This window comes from Phocoena sinus, chromosome 19 (assembly GCF_008692025.1).
Source record: "Phocoena sinus isolate mPhoSin1 chromosome 19, mPhoSin1.pri, whole genome shotgun sequence".
NCBI lineage: Eukaryota > Metazoa > Chordata > Mammalia > Artiodactyla > Phocoenidae > Phocoena > Phocoena sinus.
This window is the reverse complement of record NC_045781.1, coordinates 51,073,470-51,097,328: the sequence shown is the minus strand read 5'-3', so window position 1 is coordinate 51,097,328 and position 23,859 is coordinate 51,073,470.

Sequence of the window (23,859 nt, the reverse complement as noted above, 5' to 3'; positions counted from 1 at the left end):
TGTGCTGGGTGTCCAGTGCTCTACAATCTCTAACTACCTTTCAAGAGGAAGACCAGCTCTTCTCATTTGACCTAAGCCACCCCACAGGTGTAGGCCCTGCCCTCGTCTCTAGCAGAGTCTGATGCCCATTTCACCAAGTCTCTGTGCCCCAGTTAAATTGGCCGCAGTTAATGTTCCACAGGCCTGCCCCACTCCTCATACTCTGGGCCTTTGCACATGCCTTTCTCTCTGCCTGGAATGCTGTCTGCTGCCACCTCCTCCCTTCCTGCGTCTCACACAGCGTACCTAGTCAGCCGCCGGCTACGTGCACTCCTGATATCTGGTTCCTTACCTTCAGCGCCTGTGTCTAAAATTAAGTACTTACTTGGGGTAATTATTTGATCCATGGTAGTGACCACCCCCCTCAAAGCTCTAAGATTCATTTGATCATGGAGTATGCATCACCAGAACCTAAGACGATGCTTGGTCTAAGGATGGACTCAGCTGAGACCATCAACTAGTTGGACTACTATGACCTTTTTCAATGAATAGACTGATTAATACAGGGTAGAACTGGAATATAAGACCTGCGGCCTTTCTATGTCATCACGTTGGCTCCCTGTAGCTACGTAGCAACATATGGACTTTTTCTTTTTTCCCACTAATGATTAATTTTGAAATAAGAAATATTCGGGCACCAAAAAAAAAAAAAGTATTTTGAGCAGTCAAGGAACAGATAATGTACTTAGGTTCTATTTTATCTGTTATCACTGTAAACCTAGGGAGAAAGGGAGCGTATACCCCTTAGCTGTTTCTAGAAAGATAGAATCTGGACATGTATTTCTGCAAAGCAGCATCGTTAACTCCAGCTATCACCGTTTAAGCCTATAAACAATAAGTTGAAATTTCCATTATTTCTGTTTCGTGTTAGGTTTGCGGAAGCCATCAGCCATTATGTGCTTGCTGTTCCTCCCCAGGACCAGGGTCTAGAACACAGAAGGTCCAGGCATGTGACTTCCTTTGATGACAGTGCCCAGGTACTGGGGGTTCCAGTGGATTCAGCCATTGAAACCAGGTCATCCTGGGTCACTCCTTACTTTTAGGCCAGACCTTGCAAGTAGGGTCCAATTCTGCCATGAAGGAAAAGTTTAGAGCTACCTCATTCATGTATTCATTCTTCACTGAGTCCCTCAGTCATTAGACAAACATCCTTTGATAATGTGTTGGGCTAGGACAAACATCCCCCCCTTATGGAGCTCATTGTGTAATGGAAGGAGCAGGCAACCAGCACGTGAGCAACTAAATACAGTCAGGGATGTGGTGTGATGAAGAAATAAACAGGATGATGAAATAGCCATAGTAATAAGAGTCACAGTAGAAAGTACCACAGAACAAAGAATTATTTCTTTCTTCCCTCTCTCCCCTTCCTTGTCCCTCTACTCTCCCTCCCTCCTTCCTTCCTTCTCTCCTTTCTTCCTTCCTGTCTTCTCCTTTCCTTTCCTTTCTTTCCTTTCCTTTCCTTTCCTTTAACTGGTTCTGCCAGTTGGGATGTTGGGTCTATTCCCTTTACACTGTCTGTCTATGCTACTTACCCCAGGCTAATCCAGCCCAGTTCTGCAAACAAATGAGACCTCATTCCCAGGCCCTGCCTCCAAGGAGCCTGCAGCCCGGAAGGAACAGATACGCCTCTAACCAACTGTGATAACGCTGAGGAGAGCCAGGGGCACTAGGTGCTACACTGTGGTTTTAGAAAGAAATGAGTGGTTCAGAGGAGAGGGGAATGAGCCCCATGTCTGAGGGGGAATGAGCCCCATGTCTGGAGGGGGAATGAGCCCCACGTCTGGAGGGGGAATCAGCCCCATGTCAAAGATGACAGGACCTGAGGTTGGTCTCCGTTTTTCCAAATCCAATTCTGTGTGATCCCATTGTCAGATCTTGAAGAAACACACGGGGATTACGCTTCAGCTCATGGGGCTGGGCAGACTCTTAAGGCTTTTGCCACAAAAGGAGTACGTGACAAAAGAGCTCCCAGAGAAGCTCTGATTGCATGGCATCCGAATTCCGTAGTTTGGTACACCCAGTCTCTTCCACCCGTAAGCGTCCCTCCAGAGCCCCCAAGCATGAAAGTCATGTTCTTCTCCCTCAGAAGGGTACCATCCAACAAAGACTTGCAGTCACTGGTGAATTTTCGTTATCCAAAATATTCCACGGCTCAGTCAAGTTGCCCTCCCAGGAGAATGTCTCTAGCTCACCAAGATATAGAGAATTTTTAATCAGTTAGTAACAGACACTGGAAAGAAAAGTAAACAAGGTTATGGTTTTTATTCAGCTATTGGGATTTTTACATATAAAATAAACTTAACTTTTTGTATTTGCAAGAGATCATGTATGGGATAAGATTGTTTGGAATCACCCTGCTCATTGTCCCCAATCCCTGAACATTTCATCTATCCCTTGTGTAAAATACTTAATATACATCGTCTTGTATAATTTTTAACTGTGTCTGGAATTTAGAGTCTGGAATTTAGAAAGAGTTCTGTGCACGTTTGGATGGATATCAGTGGGTGGATGGATGGATGGTTGGGTGGATAGATAGATAGATGGATAGAAGTTACCTCATTTAGACTAAAGAGTGGAGAGCAGCTGACTTGGCACAATGGGATAGAATGAGATCATAAATATATTTCAGTCTATCCCACCTTTGGGAGTTTTGAAAACATGTTCATAAATGCTTTAATACTCCTTCTTTCAAGCAATAGAACCTAGTCCTCCCTTGCATGTGGACAGGAGTTAGTGATTCCGTTTTAATTAATAGAATGAAGCCGAAGTGATGGTGGGTATCTTCTGAGACTGGGTCATAAAGGGCACTGTGACTTTTGTCTTGATCCCTCTCTGGAATAACTTGCTCGAGAAGAAGCCAGCTGCCATGTTGTGAGGATGTTCAAGCAGCCCTGGGTAGAGACTCTCGTGGTGAGGAACTCAGGCCTCCTGCCAACAGGCATGTGAGCGAGCTGCCTTGGAAACAGATTCCCCAGCCCTTGCCAAGCCTTCAGATGACAGCAGCTCCAGCCCACAGCTTGACTGCAACCTCTTGAGAGATCCTGAGCGAGAAGTAGCCAGCTAGGCTCATCTCAGATTCCTTACCCTCAGAAACTTTGTGAGATAAAACGTTTGCTATTTCCAACTGGTTCATTGGGGGTAATTTGTTATTCAGCAAGAGATTACTAATACACCACCCCAGTCCCGAGATCTGCTACCGCCAAGCTAGGCCCCTGGTGATGCGTTGTTTGTTACTGGAATAAACCAGATTACAGAATGTACTTAAAGTCAGCCATAGCTCTTTATCTATTTCTCCAACCATAGTGTGATTTTGTCCGAATTAGAGATTCCATCTGTACAGAATTCTTTTCCCTTCCTCATTTATTTGTTTTTTTATAGAATAACAAGGCTAGTTGCATGGATTTGAAGTTAAGCAAATCTGGGTTCACTTCCTTTCTTTGCTATTATATAGGGAACTGTTGGAAATGTATCTCTTGGAGATCAGACGTTTCACAGTGAAACAGGGAGGGTAGTAGGACTTAACTGCGTAGACTTGTACAATCCAGGGGCACCAGGGGTTTATCAGGATCCATTTAGATAATGTATGTAAAACATTTAGCTAGTAGCCATTAAGGATTCAAGTAATAGTAACTATTATCTTTAATAATTGTTATCCAAAATCCCTCACACGAGCAAATTGTAAAGTTCTTTAGTTCCAAAGAATTGTCCTCTTTGAACTTAATTCTGGGAGACAACATGTGGTGATAGCTGAGTGTTTTGAAAATGTGGTTCATGGACTTCCTGCATCAGAATGATCTGAAGTGTTTATTAGAAATGAGGACTCTTAAAACCAATTTCAGGACCTTAAGTTAGTATCTTATGGATGGGAGTAAAATAGAGGGAAAGAATGGGAATCTGCATTTTTTTTAACAAGCTCCCCCAGCTTGATTCTAGTGTTCAGGAAAGTTCTAGAGTCTCTGTTGTAGAGGAAAGAAGAATCATCTCAGAACTAGAGGACCTGTGGTGCAGGTCTGACCTGTGACATTTACTAGCCAAAATGCGTTAACCCTTGTAATGCCCAGTTTCTCGTCTGTGAAAAGGAAACACTGAACTGCCTTCTCTACCTTCCAGAGCAATTGTAAAGCTCAGCTGAGATAATAAAAACATTCGCTGACTTCTATCTAGTGTGTATACAGTTTACAAAGGGATTATCCACCTTATCTCATTGAAACTTAGGATGGTCCCATGGACTCAGTTTTCCTCCCTGTCGATGGAGACAGACGCTAAGTCGAGGTTACATGGCTTGTCTAGTAGGTTGCAGAGTTAGTGCACAAACCCAGGTCTGGACCACAAATCCACAACTGAAGTAAAATCAAGGCTCCATGTCAATGTGCTATTTATGAGCATCGCTTTAGCTAAGACTGCCACCTTGGTTATGGTACTGAAACTAGAGAAGAGGAACTTCATAAGAAAGTGTCTACATTCTGAATGCCCAGGTTATAATTACACATGCAAAGAGTAATCATTATTTGAAAACAAAAGCTGTGAGGTCACTGAGGTACACTTCTTTAGCCGTGGCATTAGAGTCTGTGTCAGTCTTGGTGTGTCAAATATTTCTAACTTGTGCACCACTAAATTCTCTCATCTTAAATTAGAAGCCTGGTTAACTTCATTCATTTGATTTTTCTGGGTCATGGTTCTGTTTCTTCTACCTAGATTTGTGCAAGAGAGAAATATTTGGAAAATCATTTTTGTTCCTTACATGCTCTATGAGTAAGAGAAAAGGCTTCCATTGAATGGCTTATAGTTCTCTTAATAAAATTAAGCTTCTGCTACGTATACTCTGTGAAATGGCTGGATGGGTTTTCATCGAATTTGGAGGGTATGTCTGGGATAGTCCAACTTAGAATATAATAGGGTGTGTTGTGTATAATAAATAGATCTTTGGGTGTCAGAGATGGGTACCCTTCCTAAAGACATCACACGTCCTCCAGAGTAGCTGAACAAGAAGCAGCCTCGGGCTTCCCTGGTGGCGCAGTGGTTAAGAATCCGCCTGCCAACGCAAGGGACACGGGTTCGAGCCCTGGCCCGGGAAGATCCCACATGCCGCGGAGCAGCTAAGCCCATGCACCACAACTACTCAGCCTGCACTCTAGAGCCCGCGAGCCACAACTACTGAGCCCACGTACCATAACAACTGAAGCCTGCCTGCCTAGAGCCCGTGCTCCACAACAAGAGAAGCCACTGCAATGAGAAGCCCGCGCACCGCAACGAAGAGTAGCCCCCGCTCGCTGCAACTAGAGAAAGCCCACGTGCAGCAACGAAGACCCGACGCAGCCAAAAATAAATTAAAAAAAAAGGCAAGAAGCAGCCTCTGTGGCCAGGAAAGACAAGCCGTATGTATTAGATTCATTGGGCAGGGGAAAAAAAGTGCTTTCAAATCTGAGCCAAAATCTGACGTCACAAGGTCGGACACTGAACTGTCAATGCTGATTTGGGATGTGGTCGATTTTCATATATCCCCAGGTTGAGAGCTTGAGGACAAGGTCAGTACTTAACCACAGTGTTTTATGTTGGGTTCCCCCAAGAGTAGAACTGGATACAAGGATTTGAGTGTGCAGGTGGTTTATTTGGGAAATGGTCTCAGATAGACTGGTAAGGAAATGGGCAAGTTTGACAGGGGACACAGGAAAGCCAAAATAGGGTTCATGAGGCCTCCGTCCAGCTGGAGGCCTCTGTGAGTCCGAGTAGAACTCACTTCAGAGTTATCCCACCCAGGGGCAAGGAAGCTGGGGGGTATTTATCCTCCAACTTCAATCCATCATGGCTGTTTCCAGGGTGTTAAGACCCTGGCCCTTCTGACCTGCCCTGAAGTGTCCAGAAAAGGCCCTCAGGCAGGAAATCAGGGATACATACAGCTAAAAGCCCTCAGCTTCACTGACCACTTCCAGAGTTTCCTGTAACCCAGAGGGCTGTGTCATGGGTGAGTTTGTCTGTGATAATGATGACACTACATTGGTAATGTAACAATACCCACCTACTGAGTGCCTCTCGTATGGTGGTTGCCATAGTGTGCCCCTACGTATCTCTTTCAACCCACACATGCCCAATGTCGAAGGCATTAGGATTCACGTTTCCCACGAGGAAGGGAAGAGTCAGAAAGCTTCGATTACTGGCCTAATTCACTTGGTTGGCAGAGGAAAGCCAGAATCTGAACCCAGGCCTTTGCTATAGAACATACCCTCTCCACAGAGCAGGTAGTAAATACAGATTTGTTTAGTGGCCAAATTGAATACACATAAGGAGTTCCTTTTAACTTTTGGCACTTCAAGGTGGTGTTTTTGTTGACTCCTATCTGTCTTGAGTATTTTCCAAAACCCACCCCTTACCTGTTCCTCTCACCTCTAGGCAAGGCTGACGTGTGTCATATAAGGAAATATGGACACTTTTTAGTCCTAGATAAATACGATGTACATGGTGTGTGTATATAAAGCCTCAGAAAGTTCACACTGGAAATGGGGGCAGGTCCAAGGGACTCTGACACCCTATCATTGACCCATGGCAGGAAGAAACGGTTTCCCTCTCTCCCTATCTCACTCCCTTTCTTCAAGTAACAGAATGGGCTCAATGTAGCTTCATGCAACATTTACTTATTTTCTGGACTGGTTCACAACAAATACTATCAAAGTTTAAGAAAATGTGTTGGGCTTCCAACAAAGTTTGAACTATGCAGGTGTTGGTGGGATAGAAAATATGAGATAAGCTGTTTCCTACCATAGGAAGCTTCTGCTACTCACCATAGGTTCGTGGCTGATAGAGAAAAAAAATAATTAGATAAATACATAGGGTTTGAAATGCTATGAAACTGTGTTTTCCCAATGCAGTCACACTGAAACTCTCAGGTAACCTGGTCAGAGGAAGAAGGATTCTCCAGAGGGATTCAGTTTTTAGTCTCTAAGAGTTTCAGCCACCAGCACGCAGGGTTCATCTACTTGAAGGCATAAAATGTTAGATTTTGGAATAGTTAAGATTTGCCATGCAGTAAACTGTATAACAACTTCTTTGCTTATCTCCTCCCCCCACCCTCTACCCAAGCTCCAAGGGGGCAACCAAAGCCATTTTTTTTTTCAAATGGATCAATGTCTGAAATATTGGCTTCTATTTCTGAAGAACTCACTTTTGAGCTTGTTTGTCCAACTCTGTGGTTCAAATTAATTTCACCCGTCAGGGATTTGTAGGCATGTTGACAGATTCAATGAAAAAAATGGAGTTTTATTGGAAAGGGTGTTAGTCGGGGAAACAAAGGGCTCGGGGGATAGTTTGGTAATGGGCTATGGAGACTTTCTTCTTAGGTCACTGGCTCAAATCTAGAACCTGCTTGGCAGTGATTGAAAATCATTACTACTTGACAGCTGCCTGACAGGTGGCCAGTAACATGTTGGAACCCTGCTCCTGCATCCCCTTCTAGGCAGAATAATCACATGACAGGAGGGATAGCACGGATTACATGAAAACATAGGGGCTGAAGTAACGGTTTCCTTTCTCAACCTCTTGTCACTTAGTGGGTTAAATATTTTTATCAATTTAACAGATTATGGCCCACCAAAAGATTTCCATGCTTACCTCTTAACAGTGGTGAAACCTGATTAAAACCAAGGGAGAAAAATGAAACACAATGAGCAATGATTTGTGAAAAAGCAACTGCTCCATTGATCAGCTGCTAATAGCTGAGCTAGACCATCTACACGTTTACCTAAAAAAGACCATAACATCATAAAAGGCCAGAACTGGCATCAGGAAAACAAGCAGAGACAAACCCCAAGTAGAGGTTGGCTGCAGGAAGAAATCTGGCAGGTTTCCATCTGAAGGGCCCTTAAGAGACATGCAAGGCAAAGAGCCACGTAAGACTCATGATGGGCAACTTGGCGCCATGTTAATTTCAAAGTGGCCATTCTCAGCTGGAACCCAGTCACCAGATCGCATCTCTGCAGGAGTCCATCCTTAATGCAGGCTGGGCCCAGATAATGAGAACTTGATTCTTAGTTGGGGAATTGCCTTCTTTCCATGGGCTTAAGCCAAAACTTTTAAAATTATTTTAACGTCAGTTTTCTTTTTAATGGGACATGTAAGTACTAGGAAAATTATAGCATTCAAAGGGTTGCTTTGGACTTTCTTTTTGTAATTGCCTTTTAGAGGGTAGAACTTTTAATTCATTCCAAAAATTTCCCACTGATATGAGGAACCTGATGCAAGCTTCATATTCTGAGTCAAGTTCCTCATATTTTCCCCTAGAAAAACCCTCAAGACACTCACTAGTTTGAGCTCAATACATGTTCATCCCCCACAGGCAATAAGCCACGGGATTTCCAGAGAGGTGGCAAGACTTATCCACTGCTCTTGACCAAAGTAAAGAGTGTGCTACAGCCACTTAAGAGTTAAAGGCATTAAGTCGTGTGATTAATTTGCAAAGAATACCACAAGCTGCGCATCTAAATGAGTATTGCGACCTTCAAAGTACACCTGTATGAGACTGATGGTTTGAAATGTGAGTTACTGCCTTACGTTTGGCTACAACGATATCATGGACAACTCCCCAAATCTGAATGGTTATGAATACAGGCTTTTTTTTTTTTCTTGCTGCCAGGTCTGCATGTTGGCTGTGGCTTAGCTGGCTTTGACCATTATAGGACCCAGGCTGCAGCGGTAACACCTGGAGACTGTTCTTCCCATCATGGAGGGCAGGAGCTCAAGAAAGGTGAGTAGAAACACGCAGAACCTCTTACAGCCTCGACGTGAACTGGGATGTGATTGTATCTGATCACGTTCTATTTATTGGGTGAAAGTGATCAGGGGATGATGGGTCGGGGGAGAGGGGACATTGTTGATCATGAATACAGTCGACTGTAGTCACATAACTTAAAACCACAAAACTTAAAACTGTACAGTTATATTCTTTTATTGACTTAGTGCATGTTTACAGAGCATCTACTCACTACAGGAACATGTTACTGTATTGAGGTGGGCATGGTACATTCATTAAATCACGTCATCCTCTCGACAAAACTCTGAGGGAGGCACTTGTTCTCATTTTACAGTTAAGTCGATGGTAGCCTGGTGCAGCAAAGTACTGTGCCTTGGCCCTAACACTAGGAAGTCATAGAACCAGCAGTTCTTCAGTGCTCTCGCCCTGAGCCTGCGCTCCTTGGCAGCCTCTGGCCCTGGCGCTGCCTTCTTGGCCCCCCAAGACTGGGGCCAAGAGAAGAGGGCAGCAGGTCCCCAAGTGCAGATCAACAGTTGGCTGGAATTGTAACATAAAGAGGGAGAATTCTCTTTCGGAAATGAGTGGAGGACATTCTGGAAAGTGAGGTGGTTGATCAAGTTTGCTAATCCCAGTTGAGGTCTGAAGTGAGTTGGGACTCTACGTTAATGCGGCTGACTTTCTGTGCCTTATAACCTGGTTTAGGAGGCAGTTCTGAAGTGTATTCCCACTCCATCATCATCTGCCTGCAGTTGAGGCTGGGGATGCCTCTACAGCTGTGGCTCCTGCATTATTAAGTCTAGAGAGACATAGGAGTATACTATGCCAGCACAATGAGTACAGAGGGACTCAGTGTTTGGTAACTTTTAAACACTTAGTAGATACTGTACCAAATACAGGAAATTAAAAACAAAACCAGAGATGGTACCTCCCCTCATGGAACTTATGGTCTAGAGGACAAGACAGACTTTTGTTAGACACATTCATGGATATATAATTACAAAATGGGACACTTTTTTATTTTTTTAATTTGAAAGAAAGGGACAAGGTTCCATGAGAGGATAGGACAAAGGTGAGGAAGACTTCCACAAGAAGTGATGGGACTTTAAAGGAGAGAGCCGGATAGAGGCTAAATGTGTGTGTGTGTTAGTGGTATGAGAGATGGGAAGTGTTCTAGACTGAAGAAGAAGTGTGTGCCCAGACCCTGGGATGGGATGAAAGAAGTAACAGTCCAGCAGGACTTCTGTAAGGGGCTGGTGCCTTGAGTTTCCTCTTGGCTGCCTTGCAGCTGCCTCTAAAAGGGGCCAGTGGCCTATAACTCCCCCTCATCTACAGCCAAGTTCAAAGAGAATAGATGTCACCTCTAGTAAGATCTTCCTCAGAGCCTGCTGCAGTCCCTATCTTGCAAAAGGGAGCATTGTTCAGCTATGAGAAATCAACTTCCCACTGCCCCAGAGAGCCCTGAGGTATACCTGAGGACTGGAGCCTGCACAGGTTAGAAGCTGCAGTAACAGAACCACAGTTTGCCATCCGCTGGTGGGGATCAGTCCCTTACTTAGGGAATTCAACACATGTTTACTGAGTATTCACAATATTCCAGAAGCAGAGGAGAGAGATAAGACAGAGACAACCCTTCTATTAAAGAGTGCATGGTCTACAAGAGAAAACACACCCACAGGCATGCAATTGTAAATAATAGACTAGGATAATGCTTTAGAGTCCTGGCCAGCACGGGCGGAGAGGCCCTCACTCAGATCTGGATGTCAGGAAAAGCTTCTTGGAAGAGTTGAGGATTGAGAAAACTGTTGGCCAATTAATAGGAGTCCACCACCCAAAGAAGGGCCATCAGTAGCTTCATTAGAGGGAACAGTAAGTGCAAAATCATGGGTGTGGGGCTTCCCTGGTGGCGCAGTGGTTGAGAGTTCGCCTGCCGATGCAGGGGACACGGGTTCGTGCCCCGGTCTGGGAAGATCCCACATGCCGCGGAGCGGCTGGGCCCGTGAGCCATGGCCGCTGAGCCTGTGCGTCCGGAGCCTGTGCTCCGCAATGGGAGAGGACACAACAGTGAGAGGCCCATGTACCGCAAAAAAAACAAAAAACCAAATAACAAAAAACAAACAAACAAAAATCATGGGTGTGTGCAAAATACAACAACAATTCCACAATGTATTGGGGTACAGGAGCATTTAGCCTTCTGAGTCAATATCCGACCTGGAAGAAGGCCTTTGAATCAGCCTCCTCTCTGCTTCATCTGCAGCAATGTTGCTTCCTGTTTTTTTTTCCCCCAGCGTTTATGAGAGATAATCAACATATAAGATTATACTGTGTACACAGTGATGATTTGATACATGTATATATTTCAAAATGTTTACCTCGATAAGGTTAATTAACATCTCCTCTCCTCACATAATTACCATTTTGTTGTTCCTGCTGTTACGGTGAGACTATATAGTTAACCCTAGTTATCTTACCGTAATTAGATCCCCAGAATTTATTCACCTTATAACTGAAACTTTGTGGCCTTTGACTGACGTGCTCCCGTTTCCTTCTCCTTACAGCCTCCACCAGGCAACCACACTTCTACTCTGTTTCTGTTTTATATTTTTAGATGCCACATATAAGAGAGCTCATACAGTATTTGTCTTCCTCTGTCGGACCTATTAGTCTGATGCACCTGTGCTTTCTGCTTCCAGACTCATCTTATCTGGCCTTCCTAGAGTGCCATGAGATGTCCTGACAAAACTCCTGTCTGGATAATGGGTGGCTGGGTTTGGGGCTGCAGGCATGGTCGGTGTGGGAGTTATTGACACAATTACTGGGAGGTTTGGGGGGCTGCAGTGCTGCTGAGCTCTGGAGGACATTTCCGTGGCACACAGCTCCAAGAGAGGTGACAGGACAGGTGCTAGGAATCCTTTCCCCAACTCTCAGTTCAAAGCCATTGGCTCTAGCACTCATCGGGAGTCACCTTTTCCCCCTTTGGTATTCATGGGGGGATTTTCCTCATTGTATCTCTGTTGTATTGTTTTATATACATATAGAGCCTCTGCTGCTAGACTGGGAAATTGTAGAGGGCTCTGTCTAGTTGATTTGGGGCATAGTGTCAGGTAGTGTTTATAGGCAGAGCTTTGAAGCTCTTGCATTTCTACCACCTCCCTGCAGGTAGGTAATTGTACACGCTGAGCCCCTGTTCCTTCTTGCAAAATGTCATTTAGTCTCTTTCTGTAAGAAATGCCTTTGGGATTTTGAGAGGGCTTGCATTGACTCTGTAGATCACTTTGGGCAGTATGGGCATTTTAACAATATTGTTTTTCAATCCATGAACAAGAAATGTCTTTCCATTTGTTTCCATCTTCTTTAATTTCTTCCCTCAATACTTTATAGTTTTCAGTGTATGTCTTCACTTCCTTAGTTAAGTTTATTCCTAAGTATTTTATTCTTTATGATGCTCTTTGAAATTGTTTTCATCATTTCCTTATCAGGTAGTTTGTAATTAGTGTAGAGAAACACAACTGATTTTTCAGTGGTGACTCTGTATTCTGCAGCTTTACTGAATTTATTAGGTCTAACAGTTTTTTGTGGAGTCTTTAGGGTTTTGAAAAAACAGGTCTAAAATTCACATAGCACCATAGTGATTCCCCAAATTATTCCACACATTTAATAAAATATGAATTTAAAAAATCTAAAGAGCTTATCACCAAAGTTGACAAAATTATTCTAAAATTTATTGGGAAAACTAAAGTGCTGAGGAAGCATTTTAAATCAAGTGGAAAGGATGGATGACTCAATAAAAGGCACTGGAATATTGACATCCAAATGGGGAGGGAGACTAATTCAGATCTCTGTTTCACGCAATATTCAATAATGAATTTCAGTTGGATTAAATATCTTAATTTGAAATGCAAAATTTAACATGCCCTTTACAAAGTAGGAGACTAACTTTATGACCTTGGAGTGGGAAAAGATTTCCCTTTTTTTTTTTTTTTTGCGGTACGCAGGCCTCTCACTGTTGTGGCCTCTCCCGCTGTGGAGCACAGGCTCTGGACACGCAGGCTCAGCGGCCATGGCTCACGGGCCCAGCCGCTCTGTAGCATGTGGGATCTTCCCGGACCGGGGCACGAACCCGTGTCCCCTGCATCGGCAGGCGGTCTCTCAACCACTGTGCCACCAGGGAAGCCCAAGATTTACCTTTTTTAAAATGCTAGAATTTTATCTCTACAATTTTTTACCAAAATTTTTGGAAAAGACCGAAATTATTCCTAGTCCTAAAAACAGTTTTCTCAGATCTGAGGATAGTCATTCTCTAGTTGTTTGTTTTTTAGAAGTCAAAATTGGACTATGAATTGCTCAGAGTCTTTGGGGTTTTTTTTTTTTTTCCATGATGAAATATAGCTGTGGCTTTTACTATTAGAAATATCTTACTGGAATCAGGGCTCGGTAGATAGTTTAAGTTAACTAGGAAACGGCAGTTAGGAAGGCTTTTTGTGACTCTCTGTTTTCACCCTTTCTGGTTATTTTTTAGAGATGCTTCAGTGAGCTGGCTACGAAGGGGTGCCTTCTTGGGTTGGGAGGCTAGGTCTATCTTACCCTGATGTTTCAAGGCTAGTGTGCCCTGCCCATAAAAGTAGGAATAGAGTGATAAGTGAACAACCAATAAGAACCATGATAGATCAATATTTTAAAATAAAATACATAATTAAAACTACTGACCCACGAAAAGTGCAACTGGATACAGAAAATGTGCATGTACAGGGAAAAGATTTCTTTTTTTTTTTCATTTTTAAAATTGAGGTAGAGTTGATTTACAATATCCTGTTAGTTCAAGTGTACAGCACAGTTATTCAGTTATACATATATCTCTGTATATCTATTCTTTTTCAGATTCTGGGAAAAGATTTCCTAAACAAGATGTACAAAGTAAAATCCTTAAATTAAATATTTAAAATCTAAGGCTTTTCAACAAAATGTTAATTTAGAAATCCACATATTAAAAGAAATATTATTTTTATATTACATCTAAATATATAAATATTCTGGCATATTAATATTAATTAATTTATTAATATTAATTAATAATTAATTAGTATTAATTAGTATGCAGGGTGGAGGGAATGGCCAGATGATAAAGAAAATTCAAAAAGAAAACCCAAGCATTTGACAAAAATATGCCCATCATTTCCCTTGTTGACTTACAATACCTTTTTGATTGTTTACCAGACATGGGCATCTGTCTCTAGACTCTCTTCTGTTTCTTTGGTCCACCATATAAAGTCGTTTCTGCCACTTTATCGCTATATTTTGCTTTATCACTAAATCTGTGCTCTCCAATAGGGTAGTCATTATCACATGTTGCTATTTAAACTTAAATTAAAATGCAGTTCCTTGGAATTGACATCCAAATGGGGAGGGAGCCGCATTTCAAGTGCTCAGTAGCCGTAAGTGGCTAGTGGCTGCCATATTGAATAGCATACGTATAGAATATTTCCATGATTACAGAACGTTCTACTGGACGTTGCTGCTTAAACTTATAAATTTATAAGCTTTAGTGTCATTACAACAGGGCGAGTCTCCTTTCATTCTTCCTCATCTTAAAAATTGCTTTGGCTCTCACTTTTCCAAATACATTTTAGAGAAAGTAATCAGGGAAATGTAAATTAAAAAAACAATGATATACCACTCCATAGCAACTACAGTGAATGTATTACATGGATCAAAATGGTACGTCTGAACACAGTGGGAGCACAAGAGAGGAGAAAGGTGAAAAAGGAGTGTGTGTGTGTATCTGTGTGTGTCTGTGTATAGGTGTAATTCTATGACACAATTTACGCAAATTTTAACCCCCCCACAAAACTATTCTAGTTCTTGTGTATGGATCATAATTATAGCTAATCTTTATTAGCGTTTATTTTTTCTGGGCTCTGTTCCAGGCACTTTAAATCTATTAACATTTGACTGTTGCACCCAAGATTAATTGACAATCATCTTCCTTATTTGACTGAGGCACAGAAAAGTTAAGCAATTTGCCCCAGCTTACCCAGCTAGTTGGTGCAGAGCTGGAGCTCATGGCCAGGCTGTCTGGCTTCCAAGTCCGCATTCAAAACCATGGTGCTGTCCTGGAATCAGACCAAATGACACTCACCAGACGTGCGCGGGAACGTTTCCAAAGAGGGAGAAAATAGAAATGGGCTGTAAGGCTTTACCTTCTGTATAAGGTGTTAGAGAGAGAGGTGGTGGGGGAGAGAGAGAGGAGAATGGGAGATCTGAAGGAAAGAAAGGAGAAAATATTAATATCAGTCCAATTAGGTCAGTGCGTACATGGGTGTCATCATTTTCTGTTTAAGTTTTTAATTAATAAAGTAAAAAATAATGGGTATATTGTTAGATGAACTATGTCTCCGAGGACTTGCTTATGATCTGAGATCTGCTAACTAGACTTCTCTGTTGTTAAGAGTCATCCCTTCTGTTTTGTAGAGTGAGATATGAGAGCTGAAGGATTTCTGAGGGACAGTTGCAAGGGATGCAAAGCCAGGTGACAGGAGACACAGCTGGGGGAGATTCTTGGGGCACACAAAGGGAGGGGGCAGCTGCTGCAGGAAGCTGGAGCAACGATGGTGAAAGAGGATCTCCCAGAATCCTCTGGTGCTTGATGGAGCCCCCTCCTCCATTTTCCCAGGAAAGCTTCAGAAGAAAACTACGTTTTCCAAATCTTTAGCTGTCAGATTACTATTTTCTTTTGGCACATGGGGAAGAGGTGAGACTGGCCTCAGAGAGACCACAGAGTGCATGATGTGCTGCCCAGGCAGGTAAAGTGATGCTCAGGTTCCAGACCCAAAGCATCTCTTCTTGACACGCAGAAGGCCTTGACCACGGCAGTTAGTGTTACTAGCCAGCATCACTTCCCATGGAGGCCTCTTCTCACCTGGTGCTTTCTGCCCTCCCGTAAGTCCAGGGCCCCAGCTTCGCGCCCATGTCACCTTGCTCCCGTGGCAGAGCTCCCTGCCCCAGTGTCCCAGGCCAAGAGGCTCTCAGGCTGTCTCGCTAATGCTAGTTCACGTGTGGGGCTTTTTGCACAGTTGCTGTCCTGGGAGCAGACGGGTAGGAGTGGCAAGATGGGGCCGACACGGGCAGGTCTGGGGCAACTTAACAGTGTGACTGGCAGACACCTGCCAAGCCAGCAGGAGAAAGGGAGCTGGGTTCATCCAGGGGAGCACGGGGAAGAGCAGAGGTGAAGGAGGCAGCTGGAGGGAGGTCTTCCCTCAATCCTTTTTTGCAGCTGGTCTGCAGGGAAAATGAGCTGTAACTGCCCCTGCCCACCAAGCCCCCTCCACTGCCAATTTATGGCTTCTTTCCTGCGAGCTCATCAGTAATTATGGACCAGCAGGTTCTTAAGAAGCAAACTCCCTGAAAGGCACAGGCTAGCTCTGGCTCTGCTGCGGCCCCCCCTCGGTCACAGAAGGAGGTTTCCAGATCCTGGGCCTGTGGCTGGCCTGCACCTGCCTCCAACTCTGCACATTCCAAGCACGGAGCTGTCGGGCTGTTTCCACACAGGCCAGCACACTTGTTCCCAAGCCAAAAGACTCCAGGGGAGAACCATAAAATGCTGGGGTTTAGGGTATTTTGCAACTGAATTAAGCCCTGTGAGCCCGGCTGGCGAATGCCCCAGGTGAAAGCTTCCCCACTACACACGGGCAGGGCTCTTGGGCTAGCTGAGATGTAAAGGTACCCATCACAGCTCATCACTGCAGCTTTGGCCACCTGCTCCCAGACCCCTTTGCACCCACACCCTGAGGCCTGCCTGGTAGTTTGGATTCATGGAAGAGGCAGGATAGACTAGTAGTAAAGAACAGCGTCTGGGGGCCCGACAGGACCAGTTAGCTCCCATCTTTGCTGCAGGTCCTTGGTGGTTGTTTTCTGAGCTTCCTTCTTTTTCTCAGAGTGGAACCCTTACCTGCTTTGAAGATTTCTAAAATTAGAACTAAAAATATACTCATGTGGCTAGCTTCCCTCATTGAGCCTGTTGGACAATGACTTGTTATTTTCCCATTTCTCAAAATATTCTGCATATTATAATGTCAGTCATGGATTGTTAACATGGGTTTGTTTTAAATATATTTACTATTAATGAATTGTCATAGATATGTACATAGGTGTGTTTTTTAAATCTTCTCTGTCTCAAAACTAAATAATAAACAAATGAATGCTATATAGCTCATTTATTTGTTTACTAGTTCTATAGAATATAGATGTGTATACACACACATATGGCGCTCCATTTGTATATCTGTATGAAACTTAGCACTGTGGCATAATGAATGAGAACGGAGCTCTGAGTAGACAGACCTGAGTCCCACCATTTGCTCTGACACATCTTAGCTTTGTGACCTTAAGCAAGTTAATTAACCTTTCTGAACTCGCTTTTGCTTATCTGGGGGGACCTTATGCAGAATGGTTCTAAGGGCTTCATCTCTGGAACCAGATTATCTGGGTCTGACTCCCAGGTCCACGAGTTACTCATCTCTTTGTGCCTCAGTTTTCCCAGCTACAAAATGGGAATCAGACTAGTACCCACCTCATAGTGGTGCTGTGAGGATTAAACAAGCTATAACCGAAAGTCAGGGAATGTCAGGAGCTTAAAGGGCTGCCTGAAACCGAGTTATTAAGATGACTATAAAATGGGAATCATAATAAGATCCACCGTAGAGGGTTGCGATGAGCAAAGTTGAGATAGCGTGTGTGAAGCATGCAGCTCCGAGCTCGACACCCAAGCGCTGCGTTGAAATGGCAGCTGTGGTTGTTGACATTTTGCTTCAGGCCGGGCTGCACACTCCCAGTGCCTGAGATCCATGGAGTCTCCTGCAGCACCAGGATCCAGGGATATGATTGCGGGGGAGACCGAGGGTGGGAAATGGGGATGGGGATGGGGAGTTGGGTGGGAAGTGGGGATGCTGTTACCCGGGCTCTGCTGCAGACAGAAGCCGCCGAGGCTGCACACCCCACACTCCAGGAGGCCCAGCTCCCGCTGCACCCAGGCCAGGACCATTTTACTGAGCCACCTCTAGCTGCCAAATGTTGTTCTAACCAGAGCTCTTTGATACGCTGCCAGTCCTTGGGCAATGGAGGCGAGGTGTGCTGGGATCCAGGCAAGGCCCTGGGGTGAGGGCCTGCCGATCCCAACAGCCGTGCCAGCGCAGGGCCGGGGGAATGTCCCGGGAGGGTGGGGCTGGACCGGGTGCCTGAGCCTCACAGCCAGGACAGTAGAAGACGCATCACAGCCACTAAGGGGCTCCGTGCGCAGGTTCTCAGCCTCCTCTCAGCGCAGGCTCCAGCCACAGGAGCTGGGGGTACACTTGTCCCGAGTGAGAACCACGCACACTGCCTTACATAAGTACAGAGGAGAAAGGAGGGCATAGGAGAAAAACGAGAGAGACCAAGAGATGTGGGAAGAGAGGAAGGAAGAGGAGAGAGAGAAAAGGAAACGGCCACCGTGCAAGTGTGGTCTTGGGAGCCAGTGTCATGGCCTCTTCAATCCAGGTACCTCCCTCTGAATGGGCCCCACGGGGCAGATTGTGGGAAAGACCCACTTAGGAGCAGATCCTTCCAGAAAGGCCCAGGGTGGCAGCACGTTCCATGGCATAAAGCCTTTCCCCAGGAAACACCAGGTTTTCATCATCAGTGCCAACGTTTGCAGCCTCCAAATCCCCCATCTGTCCCTATGCAGGGAGGGGGACCGACACTGTGTCCCCCCAGGGCCACTTGTGTCTCCTTGGCCGGTTCCAAGTATCCAAAAGGGATAGTGCCAGATACATCCAGGGTCCAAGCCTCTTGCAGGGCTTCCCCTCTGCCGAGAACAGCTAACCGTGGGGATGCATGCCCAGAACACAGAGGAGAGGAAAGGCGTCGGGACACACTTAAGTCAAAAAAGTGCATGTTGTTTATCTGAAATTCAAATTTAACTGGGCTTTTTGTATTTTTATTGGCTAAATCTGGCCACCCCTGACAGGCAGCTCTGACCTGACTTCAGTGGCTATTTCAAACTCCTGCCCCCATCACACGTATCCCAGGAAGGTCACCAGCTTGGGAGAGCTGGAGCTTGACCATCCTGCCAAACGGCTGGGTGATTTTATCCTTGGCGAGAAAGGGGAAAAAAGGGGAAAATTGGTCTCTTGGTTAACTCGATGCTAGATCAGGCATTCACCGAGGGCCGAGTGTATCTATCCTAGGGTCTGTGGTACCCATTCACCTGCGTCATTTCGTTTAAGGCTGACGACCATCTAAGGAGCAGGATTTGCGTTTCTGTTTCTCTCCGGGCAGATTCCCTCTGCACCATTGCGGATGCTGAGCCTGCCTGAGATCCAGCCCAGGGCCCTGGCCACAGGCTGCTGGGTTGAACTTGTCCACAGCCGACATCGACTTCGCCGGGGCATTTTACTCCTGATCTTCTCTCTCTCAATACCCTTGCAATGTCCCTGTTTCCAAGATGAGTGCCCGATGGGCCTGCTACTCCAGGTGAGTCAGAATCCGAAGCAAACACGGTAGGTGATAAGGGAGAAAACCTTAGTCCAAGAGGCTCAGGTGGAAAAAGTGTGGGTTGGTGACACCCAGCCCTGAGTCAGAATCCCAGCTCTTGCATTGCCTGCATGACTGCACAAGTTACATGAGATTGTTTGAGCTTCAGTTTCATTTGCTAAATAATTGGGCTAATAATACACACAGCACTGGGTAGTTAGGATTTAATCAGAGAAGGCATGAGAAGTAAGCACCCATCAACTGAGCTATTATCTCCCTGAAATGATGGCTGGAGAAGAATAAAAGGGTTCTGAAGTAAAGACATGTAGTAGATGCTTCATAAACGGTAATTACGACTATTGTTACTAACCCCCTTTGGAATGGGTTATTTGTTTTCCAAAAGCCACTCAAAAATCCTGTCCCTATTGCAGAGAACTGGATAAATGACTCCTTTGATAAACTAGCTTTTCACCTGCGGGAAGTGGGTTGCTGGTCCTAGGCAGGTTAAAATGACTGAAAATCAATTTGATTTGACAGCTGCTGAAGAAACGAAATGCACGTACAAACCGATGAGCGGCAGAGCCCATCGGCGCTGATACAAAGCGAGACCACAGAGAGGGCTGCTGTCTACGATCCAGCCGCCTGCTTCCTGTCGGGGCCGCCAGCCTGGCCACCCATCGACAGCAGGTAAGATCGGAGGTCCCGCTGATGCCGCCGCTCCCAACTCCGGGGCCTGCAAGGTGCACACCGGAGCCCAGGTGCTGGGGCCCTGGCCTTGGAGACCCACACCCCAAACCGCACACTCAAGAGCGTTCTCTGCTGCCTTGCAGCACGGTTAGCTACCACTAAAAAGACAGAACCACCGGGATCCGAGAGCTGAGCTGCTCGTAAGATCAAGGAAGGCAACAGGTCATTTCATCCACCTACCTCTCGCCAAAGAAGAGGGCTTCAGTCCCCGCCCGCTCCTTGCCTCACTCACCGGCCCCCAAACCCCTATTCGCAGGTCCCCATGCTGTTCCTTTGTCCCCATCAGACCCAACTGCCCAACTCTTGAAATGACACATCCTCTGAGGCCACTAGGCCCATTGCAGGCCGCTTTGTGTGACTCAGGGAAGGCCCTCAGCCTCCTCGAGCTTCAGTTGCTATGGTGGTCAAGTGGGGAGTAAATCAGCATTAGCACTTCCTGCTAAGAACCAAGGGGCACGTGAAAGTGCGAAGGCTTTGTCGGCTGGGTGGGCTTCCAGATGGGAGTTTCCGGTATCCGCCATGCTCTAGAACACGGGGAATGTTCCCCGGGTAAGAGTGGGGACGTTACTCATTGACCTCCTCCCTCCTGCTGTTTTTCCGTGCGTCCTGATTTTCTTCCACTTGCTACGGGGGAGGGTGGGATTGTCACTGGGTCAACGCCACTGGAGACTGTTCTCCCTGAGTTCTTAGCGTAAGTAACCCAGGAACCAAACTAAGGAATCTGGCTACTTGGAATCCTCCCTGTGGGTTTATTTTAAACTAGCTGTTATCATGATGAAATAAATAAATCCTATGGCTGCTTCCCCCGCCATACCAAGTTGCCCTAGTAAGAAACAGCGTCTTCTAAGACCATACCTCCCCTGAAGACATCTATCTTTACTTTTATATTTTCTCTCTTTCCCTCCACCCACCAACCCACCAGGCCCCGCCTTCATATATCTTGAACTGCTTTTCTGATCAGTGAGCCACGTGGGCCAGAGGCTATTATCTGTTTCAGCTGCTCTAGAAGGTGCTTGCCTATTTTTCTAGGTACAGCCCAGGTGGAAGCCTATCCACCGCTTAGCTTTTATTTTAAGCCAGATCTAAAGACACCCTCCAAGTTTGCTGAACATCCATCCACCCAGTTTCATCTGCACAGAAAAGAAGCTTGTTTTGTTCACAGAGATAAATATTGTCACTGTCTCCAGCCTGAAGGAAAGGCTGCCTTAGACAACCATGGACAGATTGCTTAACCGTGTTCCAAGAAAGTACCAGTTGCTTGCAATATACCAACGATAGGTTCCATGTAATGAAAACTGACCACGCACTAGATATCTTATTTAATCACCAATACCTCCAACAAAGGTTAGGTACAATTATTATCCCATTTTATAGATGAGGCGCGTGAGACTTGGAGAGATGAAGCCATTTGCTCAGAACTAAGAGCTAATGAGAGCCAGGATTCAAAGCAGGGATTCAAAGCAAGGCCTTTAGAACACTTACCACAAGCCCTGCTAGTTAACTCACCATGCTTTTGTGTGGACAAAAGGCCCGGGAGCTGTGTACTGGTACTTTTACAGAGGAGGGGCGAGCTCCGGGAGCCTCAGGTGTGATGAGTTGACTGAAGAGCCTTGAAAGATGTTCTTAAACCTCAGCATCTGGGAGGGGCCCGGGAGCTGCCACAACCCAGCTTCCTGGCAATTGAACATTCTGTGTGATTATGCACGAGATTGTTTAATTAACTGCACGGCTCACCTGTCACCATATCTGCCTTCATGAAGCATCTTTCATCTCGGATCTCCAAAGCAGCTATAAAAGTTGTAATTAGTCGTAATGATTGTCATGTTTTTTAATAGTTATCTACTATAAGGTCCCTTTGACAGGTGAGGGTGCTGAGGCTTGGGGTCAGAGGGAGATGTGAAACGTGGAGACCCAAGACGTAAACTAGCCAAGGCCCTCCATTCTTGGGGAGCCTCCCAGGAAGCATAGCGGGCCATGAAACAAAGAACTGCCACAGGCATATGAGTCTGTCTCCTCTTGCCTTTGGGAATGGCTCACGTTTCTTTCTGGATGGAGGAGAGTGGTCACTTTCCGTGGCATTTTAAAACAGGTGTAGGGGCTTCCCTGGTGGCGCGGTAGTTGAGAGTCCGCCTGCCGTTGCAGGGGACACGGGTTTGTGCCCCTGTCCGGGAAGATCCCACATGCCACGGAGTGGCTGGGCCCGTGAGCCATGGCCGCTGAGCCTGCGTGTCTGGAGCCTGTGCTCCGCAACGGGAGAGGCCAGGTCACAACAGTGAGAGGCCCCCGTACCGCAAAAAATAAATAAATAAATAAATAAAACAGGTGTAAATAAAGGCAAGGGGGGGTTAAGGTTCAAGATACTCCTCTAGCACACCAACCCCAGTCTGCTCATTGGCAACACCTGGGCAAGAGTCATGATACATTCTAAATCACAACAGTCTTGCATTCTTTTCCAAGATAGGTGCAACCACAAGAGGAGACACAGAGAGTCTCAGGAAAACAAAGGTTATTCTATCCACAGGTGCTGGAGACAGGAGGCGAGTGGCTCAGGGCACATGGAAAAGACACCAGGGTGGACAGGAGACAGAAGACAGGAGCGGGGTGAACTCTGAGACTGAGGCCTTTATTGGGGTTTCTGAGGGCAAGGCAGGAAAGGGCAGAGTGAACAGCCTAGGACTGGCTAGGTGAAAAATTCAGTGAACTTTGGGCTGTAGGGATGGTCCCTAGTTGCCTGGTACTCAGTCCTGGGCTGGTTAAGGCGGAGGGACATTGTCTCCGGCAGCGTATGGACCAGATGGAGGATTGGTTAGTTTGCATATCAGAGACATACTGGGCTCTTTCCTGCCTCTAAGAATTGTCTGGTCCAGGGAGGGACAGTCTCTTCCCAGGCAGAAGGGTTTTTATTAAGATATCAAAGCATCATAATATATAGAAAATTATATCTATCTATATCTGTATATATCTATATATAAAATAGAACACGGTGTGTGTGTGTGTGTGTGTGTGTGTGTGTGTGTGCGCGCGCGCTGGGAGAGGTAGATTGAGATTTGGGAAGAGAGCGGTGAGAAACTTTCTCCCATCTCTAAAAAAAAAAGGAAAAATTATGAAGATGAACTTTTTTACCTTCTCTTGGAGGAGTTCATAAGATCCCCTCAGTGAGAGTTTCTTCTCTTCCTCCCTTTCCATTGATTCCCCTGACTGTGTATTTGAGTCCAGGACAATCTGAGATGAAGAAATGACAGCAGCCTGGGTCATTGTAAGACGCTTAGTGGATACTTTGTTTAGACTTAGAGATTCCTTTCGATCTGCCTATGGTCTTGCCCTTTCGTTGCATACTAATGACTGTAGCATATGCTTCTAGTTCCGTGTCTTTGGATGCCCTAATCCTGAAAATTTCTCTTGTAATGACACTTCCTGGATTTTCAATGCAAGCTGTGAGGTAAACAAGATTTATCCAAGGTCATTATTAGTAAATGGAAGAGCCACGTTTCAAACCAAGGGCTTTCTTCTTCTCAAACTATCCCACTGTGTCAGAATGAGAGATGAACCTTGGCTGAACAGTCATTTTTCGGGAAGTCATGAAGTGAAGACTCATCTTTGGAAAATAAATCCTGCCAGGAAAACAAGGTGGCTTTTTGGAGCAGAATAATGAGAATCGTTTAATAATCAGAAGGCTCATAGCGGGATTACATCTACAGACTCTTAGCCCCTTTTCAATTCAAAAACTCTTATTCGTATGCATCAGAAAACACATATAAGAATGTCATGTAATCGTATTTCTAAAAGCAAAACACCTGCACCGAAACCAGACAACTGAAAATTACCCCATTATC